At 44.8% G+C, this 12,870-nt stretch overlaps 1 pseudogene; it reads left to right on the top strand.

Annotated features, from left to right (window-relative positions):
* LOC116356916 (membrane-associated guanylate kinase, WW and PDZ domain-containing protein 3-like) overlaps positions 1-12,870 on the top strand; it is a 95,597-nt pseudogene that overhangs the window by 14,962 nt on the left and 67,765 nt on the right.

A 12,870-nucleotide genomic window follows, 5' to 3' on the forward strand; every position in this document is an offset into this window, starting at 1 on the left:
GGACTCTGATACTTTACAGTACTAGGACTCTGATACTTTACAGTACTACAACTCTGATACTTTACAGTACTAGGACTCTGATACTTTACAGTACTAGGACTCTGATACTTTACAGTACTACGACTCTGATACTTTGATACTTTACAGTACTATGACTCTGTAGTACTGCCCTCTACCCTACTGTACTGCGCTCTACTTTACTATACTGCACTCTACTTTACTGTATTGCGCTCTACTCTACTGTACTGCGCTCTGCTTTACTGTACTGCGCTCTACTTTACTGTACTGTGCTCTACTTTACTGTCCTGCGCTCTACTGTACTGTACTGTGCTCTACTGTGCTCTACTGTACTGTGCTGTACTGTGCTCGACTGTTCTGTGTTCTACTGTGCTATACTGTACTGTGTTCTACTGTGCTCTACTGTGCTGTGTTCTACTGTTTTCTACTGTACTCTACTGTGCTGTGTTCTACGGTGCTCTACTGTGCTCTACGGTGCTCTACTGTGCTGTGTTCTACTGTGCTCTACTGTGCTGTGTTCTACTGTGTTATACTGTGCTCTACTGTACTGCGTTCTACTGTGCTCTACTGTGCTGTGTTCTACTGTGCTCTACTGTGCTCTACTTTACTGTGTTCTACTGTGCTGTGTTCTACTGTGCAGTGTTCTACTGTGCTCTACTGTGCTCTACTGTGTTATACTGTGCTCTACTGTACTGCGTTCTACTGTGCTCTACTGTACTGTGTTCTACTGTGTTCTACTGTGCTGTGTTCTACTGTGCTCTACTTTACTGTGTTCTACTATGCTCTACTGTACTGTGTTCTACTGTGTTCTACTGTGCTGTGTTCTACTGTGCTCTACTTTACTGTGTTCTATTGTGCTCTACTGTACTGTGTTCTACTGTGTTCTACTGTGCTGTGTTCTACTGTGCTCTACTTTACTGTGTTCTACTGTGCTCTACTGTACTGTGTTCTACTGTGTTCTACTGTGCTGTGTTCTACTGTGCTCTACTTTACTGTGTTCTACTGTGTTCTACTGTACTGTGTTCTACTGTGCTCTACTGTACGGTGTTCTACTGTGTTCTACTGTGCTCTACTGTACTGTGTTCTACTGTGTTCTACTGTGCTGTGTTCTACTGTGCTCTACTGTACTGTGTTCTACTGTGTTCTACTGTGCTGTGTTCTACTGTGCTCTACTTTACTGTGTTCTACTATGCCCTACTGTACTGTGTTCTACTGTGTTCTACTGTGCTGTGTTCTACTGTGCTCTACTTTACTGTGTTCTATTGTGCTCTACTGTACTGTGTTCTACTGTGTTCTACTGTGCTGTGTTCTACTGTGCTCTACTTTACTGTGTTCTACTGTGCTCTACTGTACTGTGTTCTACTGTGTTCTACTGTGCTGTGTTCTACTGTGCTCTACTTTACTGTGTTCTACTGTGTTCTACTGTACTGTGTTCTACTGTGCTCTACTGTACGGTGTTCTACTGTGTTCTACTGTGCTCTACTGTACTGTGTTCTACTGTGTTCTACTGTGCTGTGTTCTACTGTGCTCTACTGTACTGTGTTCTACTGTGTTCTACTGTGCTGTGTTCTACTGTGCTCTACTGTGCTCTACTGTGCTCTACTGTGCTCTACTGTGCTGTGTTCTACTGTGCTCTACTGTGCTCTACTGTGCTCTACTGTGCTGTGTTCTACTGTGCTCTACTGTGCTCTACTGTGCTCTACTGTGCTGTGCTCTACTGTGCTCTACTGTGCTCTACTGTGTTCTACTGTGCTCTACTGTACTGTGTTCTACTGTGCTCTACTGTACTGTGTTCTACTGTGCTCTACTGTACTGTGTTCTACTGTGCTGTGTTCTACTGTGCTCTACTGTACTGTGTTCTACTGTGCTCTACTGTGCTGTGTTCTACTGTGCTCTACTGTACTGTGTTCTACTGTGCTCTACTGTGCTCTACTGTGTTCTACTGTGCTCTACTGTACTGTGCTCTACTGTGCTCTACTGTGCTGTGTTCTACTGTGCTCTACTGTACTGTGTTCTACTGTGCTCTACTGTGTTCTACTGTGCTCTACTGTACTGTGCTCTACTGTGCTCTGCTGTGCTGTGTTCTACTGTGCTCTACTGTACTGTGTTCTACTGTGCTCTACTGTGTTCTACTGTGCTCTACTGTACTGTGCTCTACTGTGCTCTGCTGTGCTGTGTTCTACTGTGCTCTACTGTGCTCTACTGTGTTCTACTGTGCTCTACTGTACTGTGTTCTACTGTGCTCTACTGTACTGTGTTCTACTGTGTTCTACTGTGCTCTACTGTGCTCTACTGTGCTCTACTGTACTGTGTCTACTGTGCTCTACTGTACTGTGTTCTACTGTGTTCTACTGTGCTCTACTGTACTGTGTTCTACTGTGTTCTACTGTGTTCTACTGTGCTCTACTGTACTGTGTTCTACTGTGTTCTACTGTGCTCTACTGTAATGTGTTCTACTGTGTTCTACTGTGCTCTACTGTACTGTGTTCTACTGTGTTCTACTGTGCTCTACTGTATTGTGTTCTACTGTGTTCTACTGTGCTCTACTGTACTGTGTTCTACTGTGTTCTACTGTGATCTACTGTGATCTACTGTACTGTGTTCTTCTGTGCTCTACTGTACTGTGTTCTACTGTGTTCTTCTGTGCTCTACTGTACTGTGTTCTACTGTGTTCTACTGTGCTCTACTGTACTGTGTTCTACTGTGTTCTACTGTGCTCTACTGTACTGTGTTCTACTGTGTTCTACTGTGCTCTACTGTACTGTGTTCTACTGTGTTCTACTGTGCTAGTTTTTTATTATTATTATTTTCTTTTTTTCACCTTTATTTAACCAGGTAGGCTAGTTGAGAACACCTTTATTTAACCAGGTAGGCTAGTTGAGAACACCTTTATTTAACCAGGTAGGCTAGTTGAGAACAAGTTCTCATTTGCAACTGCGATCTGGCCAAGATAAAGCATAGCAGTGTGAGCAGACAACAAAGAGTTACACATGGAGTAAACAATTAACAAGTCAATAACACAGTAGAAAACAAAGGGGGAGTCTATATACAATGTGTGCAAAAGGCATGAGGAGGTAGGCAAATAATTACAATTTTGCAGATTAACACTGGAGTGATGAATGATCAGATGGTCATGTACAGGTAGAGATATTGGTGTGCAAAAGAGCAGAAAAGTAAATAAATAAAAACAGTATGGGGATGAGGTAGGTGAAGAAGGGTGGGCTATTTACCAATAGACTATGTACAGCTGCAGCGATCGGTTAGCTGCTCAGATAGCTGATGTTTGAAGTTGGTGAGGGAGATAAAAGTCTCCAACTTCAGCGATTTTTGCAATTCGTTCCAGTCACAGGCAGCAGAGTACTGGAACGAAAGGCGGCCGAATGAGGTGTTGGCTTTAGGGATGATCAGTGAGATACACCCGCTGGAGCGCGTGCTACGGATGGGTGTTGCCATCGTGACCAGTGAGCTGAGATAAGGCGGAGCTTTACCTAGCATGGACTTGTAGATGACCTGGAGCCAGTGGGTCTGGCGACGAATATGTTGCGAGGGCCAGCCGACTAGAGCATACAAGTCGCAGTGGTGGGTGGTATAAGGTGCTTTAGTGACAAAACGGATGGCACTGTGATAAACTGCATCCAGTTTGCTGAGTAGAGTGTTGGAAGCCATTTTGTAGATGACATCGCCGAAGTCGAGGATCGGTAGGATAGTCAGTTTTACTAGGGTAAGCTTGGCGGCGTGAGTGAAGGAGGCTTTGTTGCGGAATAGAAAGCCGACTCTTGATTTGATTTTCGATTGGAGATGTTTGATATGAGTCTGGAAGGAGAGTTTGCAGTCTAGCCAGACACCTAGGTACTTATAGACGTCCACATATTCTAGGTCGGAACCATCCAGGGTGGTGATGCTAGTCGGGCATGCGGGTGCAGGCAGCGACCGGTTGAAAAGCATGCATTTGGTTTTACTAGCGTTTAAGAGCAGTTGGAGGCCACGGAAGGAGTGTTGTATGGCATTGAAGCTTGTTTGGAGGTTAGATAGCACAGTGTCCAAAGACGGGCCGAAAGTATATAGAATGTTGTCGTCTGCGTAGAGGTGGATCAGGGAATCGCCCGCAGCAAGAGCAACATCATTGATATACACAGAGAAAAGAGTCCGAGAATTGAACCCTGTGGCACCCCCATAGAGACTGCCAGAGGACCAGACAGCATGCCCTCCGATTTGACGCACTGAACTCTGTCTGCAAAGTAATTGGTGAACCAGGCAAGGCAGTCATCCGAAAAACCGAGGCTCCTGAGTCTGCCGATAAGAATATGGTGATTGACAGAGTCGAAAGCCTTGGCAAGGTCGATGAAGACGGCTGCACAGTACTGTCTTTTATCGATGGCGGTTATGATATCGTTGAGTACCTTGAGTGTGGCTGAGGTGCACCCATGACCGGCTCGGAAACCAGATTGCACAGCGGAGAAGGTACGGATGGTCAGTGACCTGTTTGTTGACTTGGCTTTCGAAGACCTTAGATAGGCAGGGCAGGATGGATATAGGTCTGTAACAGTTTGGGTCCAGGGTGTCTCCCCCTTTGAAGAGGGGGATGACTGCGGCAGCTTTCCAATCCTTGGGGATCTCAGACGATATGAAAGAGAGGTTGAACAGGCTGGTAATAGGGGTTGCGACAATGGTGGCAGATAGTTTCAGAAATAGAGGGTCCAGATTGTCAAGCCCAGCTGATTTGTACGGGTCCAGGTTTTGCAGCTCTTTCAGAACATCTGCTATCTGGATTTGGTTAAAGGAGAACCTGGAGAGGCTTGGGCGAGGAGCTGCGGGGGGGGCGGAGCTGTTGGCCGAGGTTGCCAGGCGGAAGGCATGGCCAGCCGTTGAGAAATGCTTATTGAAGTTTTCGATAATCATGGATTTATCAGTGGTGACCGTGTTACCTAGCCTCAGTGCAGTGGGCAGCTGGGAGGAGGTGCTCTTGTTCTCCATGGACTTCACGGTGTCCCAGAACTTTTTGGAGTTGGAGCTACAGGATGCAAACTTCTGCCTGAAGAAGCTGCTGACTGCGTGTATTGGTTCCGGACTTCCCTGAACAGTTGCATATCACGGGGACTATTCGATGCTATTGCAGTCCGCCACAGGATGTTTTTGTGCTGGTCGAGGGCAGTCAGGTCTGGGGTGAACCAAGGGCTGTATCTGTTCTTAGTTATGCATTTTTTGAACGGAGCATGCTTATCTAAAATGGTGAGGAAGTTACTTTTAAAGAATGACCAGGCATCCTCAACTGACGGGATGAGGTCAATGTCCTTCCAGGATACCCGGGCCAGGTCGATTAGAAAGGCCTGCTCACAGAAGTGTTTTAGGGAGCGTTTGACAGTGATGAGGGGTGGTCGTTTGACTGCGGCTCCGTAGCGGATACAGGCAATGAGGCAGTGATCGCTGAGATCCTGGTTGAAGACAGCGGAGGTGTATTTGGAGGGCCAGTTGGTCAGGATGACGTCTATGAGGGTGCCCTTGTTTACAGAGTTAGGGTTGTACCTGGTGGGTTCCTTGATGATTTGTGTGAGATTGAGGGCATCTAGCTTAGATTGTAGGACTGGCGGGGTGTTAAGCATATCCCAGTTTAGGTCACCTAACAGAACAAACTCTGAAGCTAGATGGGGGTCGATCAATTCACAAATGGTGTCCAGGGCACAGCTGGGAGCTGAGGGGGGTCGGTAGCAGGCGGCAACCGTGAGAGACTTATTTCTGGAGAGAGTAATTTTCTAAATTAGTAGTTCGAACTGTTTGGGTATGGACCTGGAAAGTATGACATTACTTTGCAGGCTATCTCTGCAGTAAACTGCAACTCCTCCCCCTTTGGCAGTTCTATCTTGACGGAAGATGTTATAGTTGGGTATGGAAATCTCTGAATTTTTGGTGGCCTTCCTGAGCCAGGATTCAGACACAGCAAGGACATCAGGGTTAGCAGAGTGTGCTAAAGCAGTGAGTAAAACAAACTTTAGTGAACTTTCATTAGCCCCCTCCTCATGAAGGAGAGAAATTAGACAATATTGTCACGCCCTGGTCTTAGTATTTTGTGTTTTCTTTATTATTTTGGTCAGGCCAGGGTGTGACATGGGTTATTTATGTGGTGTGTTTTGTCTTGGGGTTTTTGTAGGTATTGGGATTGTGGTATAGTGGGGTTATCTAGAAAAGTCTATGGTTGCCTGAAGTGGTTCTCAATCAGAGGCAGGTGTTTATCGTTGTCTCTGATTGGGAACCATATTTAGGCAGCCATATTCTTTGAGTGTTTCGTGGGTGATTGTTCCTGTCTCTGTGTTTGTTTTGCACCAGTATAGGCTGTTAGGTTTTTGTGTTAGGTTTTTGTGTTAGGTTTTTGTGTTAGGTTTTTGTGTTAGGTTTTTGTGTTAGGTTTTTGTGTTAGGTTTTTGTGTTAGGTTTTTGTGTTAGGTTTTTGTGTTAGGTTTTTGTGTTAGGTTTTTGTCTCACGTTTTTCTCTCACGTTTTTCTCTCACGTTTTTCTCTCACGTTTTTGTCTCGTTTGTTTTTCATCTTTATGAAAGATGTATAAAAATGACCACGCTGCATTTTGGTCCGATCCCTGCTACACCTCCTCTTCAGAGGAAGAAAGAAATCCCTAACAACTATCTTGAAGATATGGAGGTCTTGGTAACAGAATGACAAGTTACTAGGCAATGTTTCTTAAACTTACAGAAAGCAAATAGTTTCTCCAAAACTGAACATAAATGTTGTCAGGGGTCGTTGCTTCAACATTATTGTGTTTTATGTATTTCTAATACATTTCAAGACTTTTTCTAGTTGATGGTTATTTTTAAGACCCCTTATCCATCTGTGTGACCAGAAATCAAATTATTTATAATTTCTAGGATGGGAAAACATGTCTACTGAATGACTGAATTTCCCCCAAAATATAGACTCTTAGCTTTTATTTGACAGACTACTTTATTAGATAGACTCTGTTACTATAAGACAGGTTTCTATACTTGTATTACTGCAAGCCAGGTACTTTAAGGACCGTTTTCATTTTGAAAAGCTGTTTAAAGTAGGATTTGATTTGTTATTTTTTGTTTTAAGGATATTGTTCTCAAAACACCTAGGCCTAAACTGTTAGAAACATCCACCCCTCTCCCCTAAACTGTTAGAAACATCCACCCCTCTCTCCTAAACTGTTAGAAACATCCACCCCTCTCTCCTAAACTGTTAGAAACATCCACCCCTCTCTCCTAAACTGTTAGAAACATCCACCCCTCTCTCCTAAACTGTTAGAAACATCCACCCCTCTCCCCTAAACTGATAGAAACATCCACCCCTCTCTCCTAAACTGTTAGAAACATCCACCCCTCTCTCCTAAACTGTTAGAAACATCCACCCCTCTCTCCTAAACTGATAGAAACATCCACCCCTCTCTCCTAAACTGTTAGAAACATCCACCCCTCTCTCCTAAACTGATAGAAACATCCACCCCCTCTCTCCTAAACTGATAGAAACATCCACCCCTCTCCCCTAAACTGTTAGAAACATCCACCCCTCTCTCCTAAACTGTTAGAAACATCCACCCCTCTCCCCTAAACTGTTAGAAACATCCACCCCTCTCTCCTAAACTGTTAGAAACATCCACCCCTCTCTCCTAAACTGTTAGAAACATCCACCCCTCTCTCCTAAACTGTTAGAAACATCCACCCCTCTCTCCTAAACTGTTAGAAACATCCACCCCTCTCTCCTAAACTGATAGAAACATCCACCCCTCTCTCCTAAACTGATAGAAACATCCACCCCTCTCCTAAACTGATAGAAACATCCACCCCTCTCTCCTAAACTGTTAGAAACATCCACCCCTCTCTCCTAAACTGATAGAAACATCCACCCCTCTCTCCTAAACTGTTAGAAACATCCACCCCTCTCTCCTAAACTGTTAGAAACATCCACCCCTCTCTCCTAAACTGTTAGAAACATCCACCCCCTCTCTCCTAAACTGTTAGAAACATCCACCCCTCTTTCCTAAACTGTTAGAAACATCCACCCCCTCTCTCCTAAACTGTTAGAAACATCCACCCCTCTCTCCTAAACTGATAGAAACATCCACCCCTCTCTCCTAAACTGTTAGAAACATCCACCCCTCTCTCCTAAACTGTTAGAAACATCCACCCCTCTCTCCTAAACTGTTAGAAACATCCACCCCTCTCTCCTAAACTGTTAGAAACATCCACCCCTCTCTCCTAAACTGTTAGAAACATCCACCCCTCTCCTAAACTGTTAGAAACATCCACCCCTCTCTCCTAAACTGTTAGAAACATCCACCCCTCTCTCCTAAACTGATAGAAACATCCACCCCTCTCTCCTAAACTGTTAGAAACATCCACCCCTCTCTCCTAAACTGTTAGAAACATCCACCCCTCTCTCCTAAACTGTTAGAAACATCCACCCCTCTCTCCTAAACTGATAGAAACATCCACCCCTCTCTCCTAAACTGATAGAAACATCCACCCCTCTCTCCTAAACTGTTAGAAACATCCACCCCTCTCTCCTAAACTGTTAGAAACATCCACCCCTCTCTCCTAAACTGATAGAAACATCCACCCCTCTCTCCTAAACTGATAGAAACATCCACCCCTCTCTCCTGAACTGATAGAAACATCTCCTAAACTGATAGAAACATCCACCCCTCTCTCCTAAACTGATAAAAACATCCACCCCTCTCTCCTAAACTGATAGAAAAATCCACCCCTCTCCTAAACTGATATAAACATCCACCCCTCTCTCCTAAACTGATAGAAACATCCACCCCTCTCTCCTAAACTGATATAAACATCCACCCCTCTCTCCTAAACTGATAGAAACATCCACCCCCTCTCTCCTAAACTGTTAGAAACATCCACCCCTCTCTCCTAAACTGATAGAAACATCCACCCCCTCTCTCCTAAACTGATAGAAACATCCACCCCTCTCTCCTAAACTGATAGAAACATCCACCCCCTCTCTCCTAAACTGTTAGAAACATCCACCCCCTCTCTCCTAAACTGATAGAAACATCCACCCCCTCTCTCCTAAACTGATAGAAACATCCACCCCTCTCCCCTAAACTGTTAGAAACATCCACCCCTCTCTCCTAAACTGATAGAAACATCCACCCCTCTCTCCTAAACTGATAGAAACATCCACCCTCTCTCCTAAACTGATAGAAACATCCACCCCCTCTCTCCCAGACTATCAGTAATAGGACTGTTCAGGGTCCTGATTGGTCAGTGGCAGTTAGTGAACTTTGCACTTTTGAGATATGCACACCTTCCCCTGTTTTCTTTTCAGCAGTTTGTTTGTTCACATGTAAGGCCACTCCTTAGGATGACTGGTATTTGTCACCACACTGTTCTCATTTGGATGACTGGTATCTGACACCACTGCTCTCCTTAGGATGACTGGTATCTGACACCACTGGTCTCCTTAGGATGACTGGTATCTGACACCACTGGTCTCCTTAGGATGACTGGTATCTGACACCACTGTTCTCCTTAGGATGACTGGTCTCTGACACCACTGTTCTCCTTAGGATGACTGGTATCTGACACCACTGGTCTCCTTAAGATGACTGGACTCTGACACCATTGGTCTCCTTAGGATGACTGATATCTGACACCACTTTTCTCCTTAGGATGACTGGTATCTGACACCACTGGTCTCCTTAGGATGACTGGTATCTGACACCACTGGTCTCCTTAGGATGACTGGTGTCGGACACCACTGTTCTCCTAAGGATGACTGGTATCTGACACCACTGTTCTCCTTAGGATGACTGGTATCTGACACCATTGTTCTCCTTAGGATGACTGGTCTCTGACACCACTGCTCTCTTTAGGATGACTGGTATCTGATACCACTGTTCTCTTTAGGATGACTGGTATCTGACACCACTGGTCTCCTTAGGATGACTGGTATCTGACACCACTGTTCTCCTTAGGATGACTGGTATCTGGCACCACTGGTCTCCTTAGGATGACTGGTATCTGACACCACTGGCCTCCTTAGGATGACTGGTATCTGACACCACTGGCCTCCTTAGGATGACTGGTATCTGACACCACTGGTCTCCTTAGGATGACTGGTCTCTGACACCACTGTTCTCCTTAGGATGACTGGGTGTCTGACACCACACAACACTGTTCGTTGCCCTCCTCTCCGATCAGAGAGAGAGACATTCCTGTTGATAGATGAGTCCAAATAGCTGGTCAGGAAGAATAGGGAGATTTTACCTCAGAAAGACTGACCATTCAGGGTAGGAGTCCTTTACACAGCATAAGCCTAGTCCTGAAGTGACAATCAAAAATAATACGTTTAGTGTGTAATGTTCACTATAGAGGGGTTTAGTCAATAGCTAGCATACGTTCATTCATATTGAATTGAGTTTGAATATCCCTGTTTGTCTACCAGTTGAGGTCCTGCTGTGCTGCACCCATCTGCTATTTGACATCTATTAAAGCCTTGTTCACATTGGCAGTTTGATGTGAATCAAAAATCTGATTTAGTTTTTTGCATATCCGATTCGGATCTGTTCATTTTTTCCTGCAGTCTGAACGGCCCCCCCCCCCAAAAAATCAACATTGTAACATAGTAATTGTAACATAGTAATTGTAACATAGTGTCGTGTCTTTGGCTATGCCGGATGAAGTGGTATTAGTTATTATCTGAACCATTCTGACATTGGACCGTCGTCCTCACATCCTCAGAACAGGAGGTTATATTGTCGTCAAGGGCTTATATAGGAAGGGAGAGGAGGGCGTGTTTGAAAAGTTTTATAGCCCATGTCCCTTCACAGGGGAGGGCCACTGATTGAGCAGAGCCCTACCTTATGAAACCCCAATTCTCACATTTTAGAAGCTAAAATCACATTTTATCCCATCACAAATAATTTTATATTCAAACATTTAAATTGAACAACAATTCCATGTGACTCCGATAACTCTGATGTGTAGACTTTCCACTGTAGAGTTTGTCATCTTATCATTGATGAGAATGTCTCAGATGACAACCGAACTGACATCATATTCATTAAGTACCACCGCATATGTTCAATTGGTCAGATTACCAGAATATAGTTAATTTCCCCCACCTTCTGATGTTCCCAGAATGTCTATGTTAACCAAGGGTTTTGCAAATATAACATCAGTAGGGTAGAGAGAGGAAAAAGGGGGGAAGAGGTATTCATAAACCTACCCCCAGGCCAACGTCATGACAATAGTAATTTAACATAGTAATTGTAACATAGTAATTGTTCTGTGATATAACAGTCTCTGGAAACCTGTGCTATCTTGTTATCGCTCTACTACCATGTCTAAGGCCACAGCTCCCTGTGCTGTCCTTTGTATGATGTATTGACCATCTCTGTGCTGTCTCGTGTCTCTTCCAGGTTTGCCACCATGTCTAAGGCCACAGCGAACAAGCTGCACTGGCGTTCCAAGGTGCAGGAGAGTTTTGTTCCCCTGGGAGACGGGTCTGGAGAGCTGGGTGTTGCCATTGGGGGCGGCGCTGACTACAGAGAGTTCCCTTTCATCACCACAGCACCGGGAGGTTGGACCACGGTGGGTGATGTCATACTGGAGATCGGGGGTACGCCCGTCCTGGGCATGACGCTAGGAGACGTGAGAGGGGTCCTCAACTCATGCCCCCATCCCATACGGATTAAAACGGTCTCTCCAGGTACCGGAATTAACTTACAAAACATCAGTTTATAGCTCTCCAGAGCCCGTCTTCATAAAGTGTCTTTAGGTAGGAGAGCTGATCTATGGTCAGTTTTGTCTTTTAGATCATAATGGATCAGATTACATGGAGAGGGGGACCTGATAATAGATCGTAATGAATCAGATTACATGGAGAGGGGGGACCTGATCCTAGATCATAATGAATCAGATTACATGGAGAGGGGAGACCTGATCCTAGATCATAATGAATCAGATTACATGGAGAGGGGGGACCTGATCCTAGATCATAATGAATCAGATTACATGGAGAGGGGGGACCTGATCCTAGATCATAATGAATCAGATTACATGGAGAGGGGGGGGACCTGATCCTAGATCATAATGAATCAGATTACATGGAGAGGGGGGACCTGATAATAGATCGTAATGAATCAGATTACATGGAGAGGGGGGACCTGATCCTAGATCATAATGAATCAGATTACATGGAGAGGGGAGACCTGATCCTAGATCATAATGAATCAGATTACATGGAGAGGGGGGACCTGATCCTAGATCATAATGAATCAGATTACATGGAGAGGGGGGACCTGATCCTAGATCATAATGAATCAGATTACATGGAGAGGGGGGGGGGGGCGACCTGATCCAAGATCATAATGAATCAGATTACCTGGAGAGGCAGACCTGATCCTAGATCATAATGAATCAGATTACATGGAGAGGGGGGGGGACCTGATCCTAGATCATAATGAATCAGATTACATGGAGAGGCAGACCTGATCCTAGATCATAATGAATCAGATTACATGGAGAGGGGGGGACCTGATCCTAGATCATAATGAATCAGATTACATGGAGAGGGGGGGGACCTGATCCTAGATCATAATGAATCAGATTACATGGAGAGGCAGACCTGATCCTAGATCATAATGAATCAGATTACATGGAGAGGGGGGGGGGGCGACCTGATCCTAGATCATAATGAATCAGATTACCTGGAGAGGCAGACCTGATCCTAGATCATAATGAATCAGATTACATGGAGAGGGGGGACCTGATCCTAGATCATAATGAATCAGATTACATGGAGAGGGGGGACCTGATCCTATATCATAATAAATCAGATTAAATGGAGAGGCGTGGGACCTGA

Source organism: Oncorhynchus kisutch, linkage group LG24 (genome assembly GCF_002021735.2).
Source record: "Oncorhynchus kisutch isolate 150728-3 linkage group LG24, Okis_V2, whole genome shotgun sequence".
Taxonomy (NCBI): domain Eukaryota; kingdom Metazoa; phylum Chordata; class Actinopteri; order Salmoniformes; family Salmonidae; genus Oncorhynchus; species Oncorhynchus kisutch.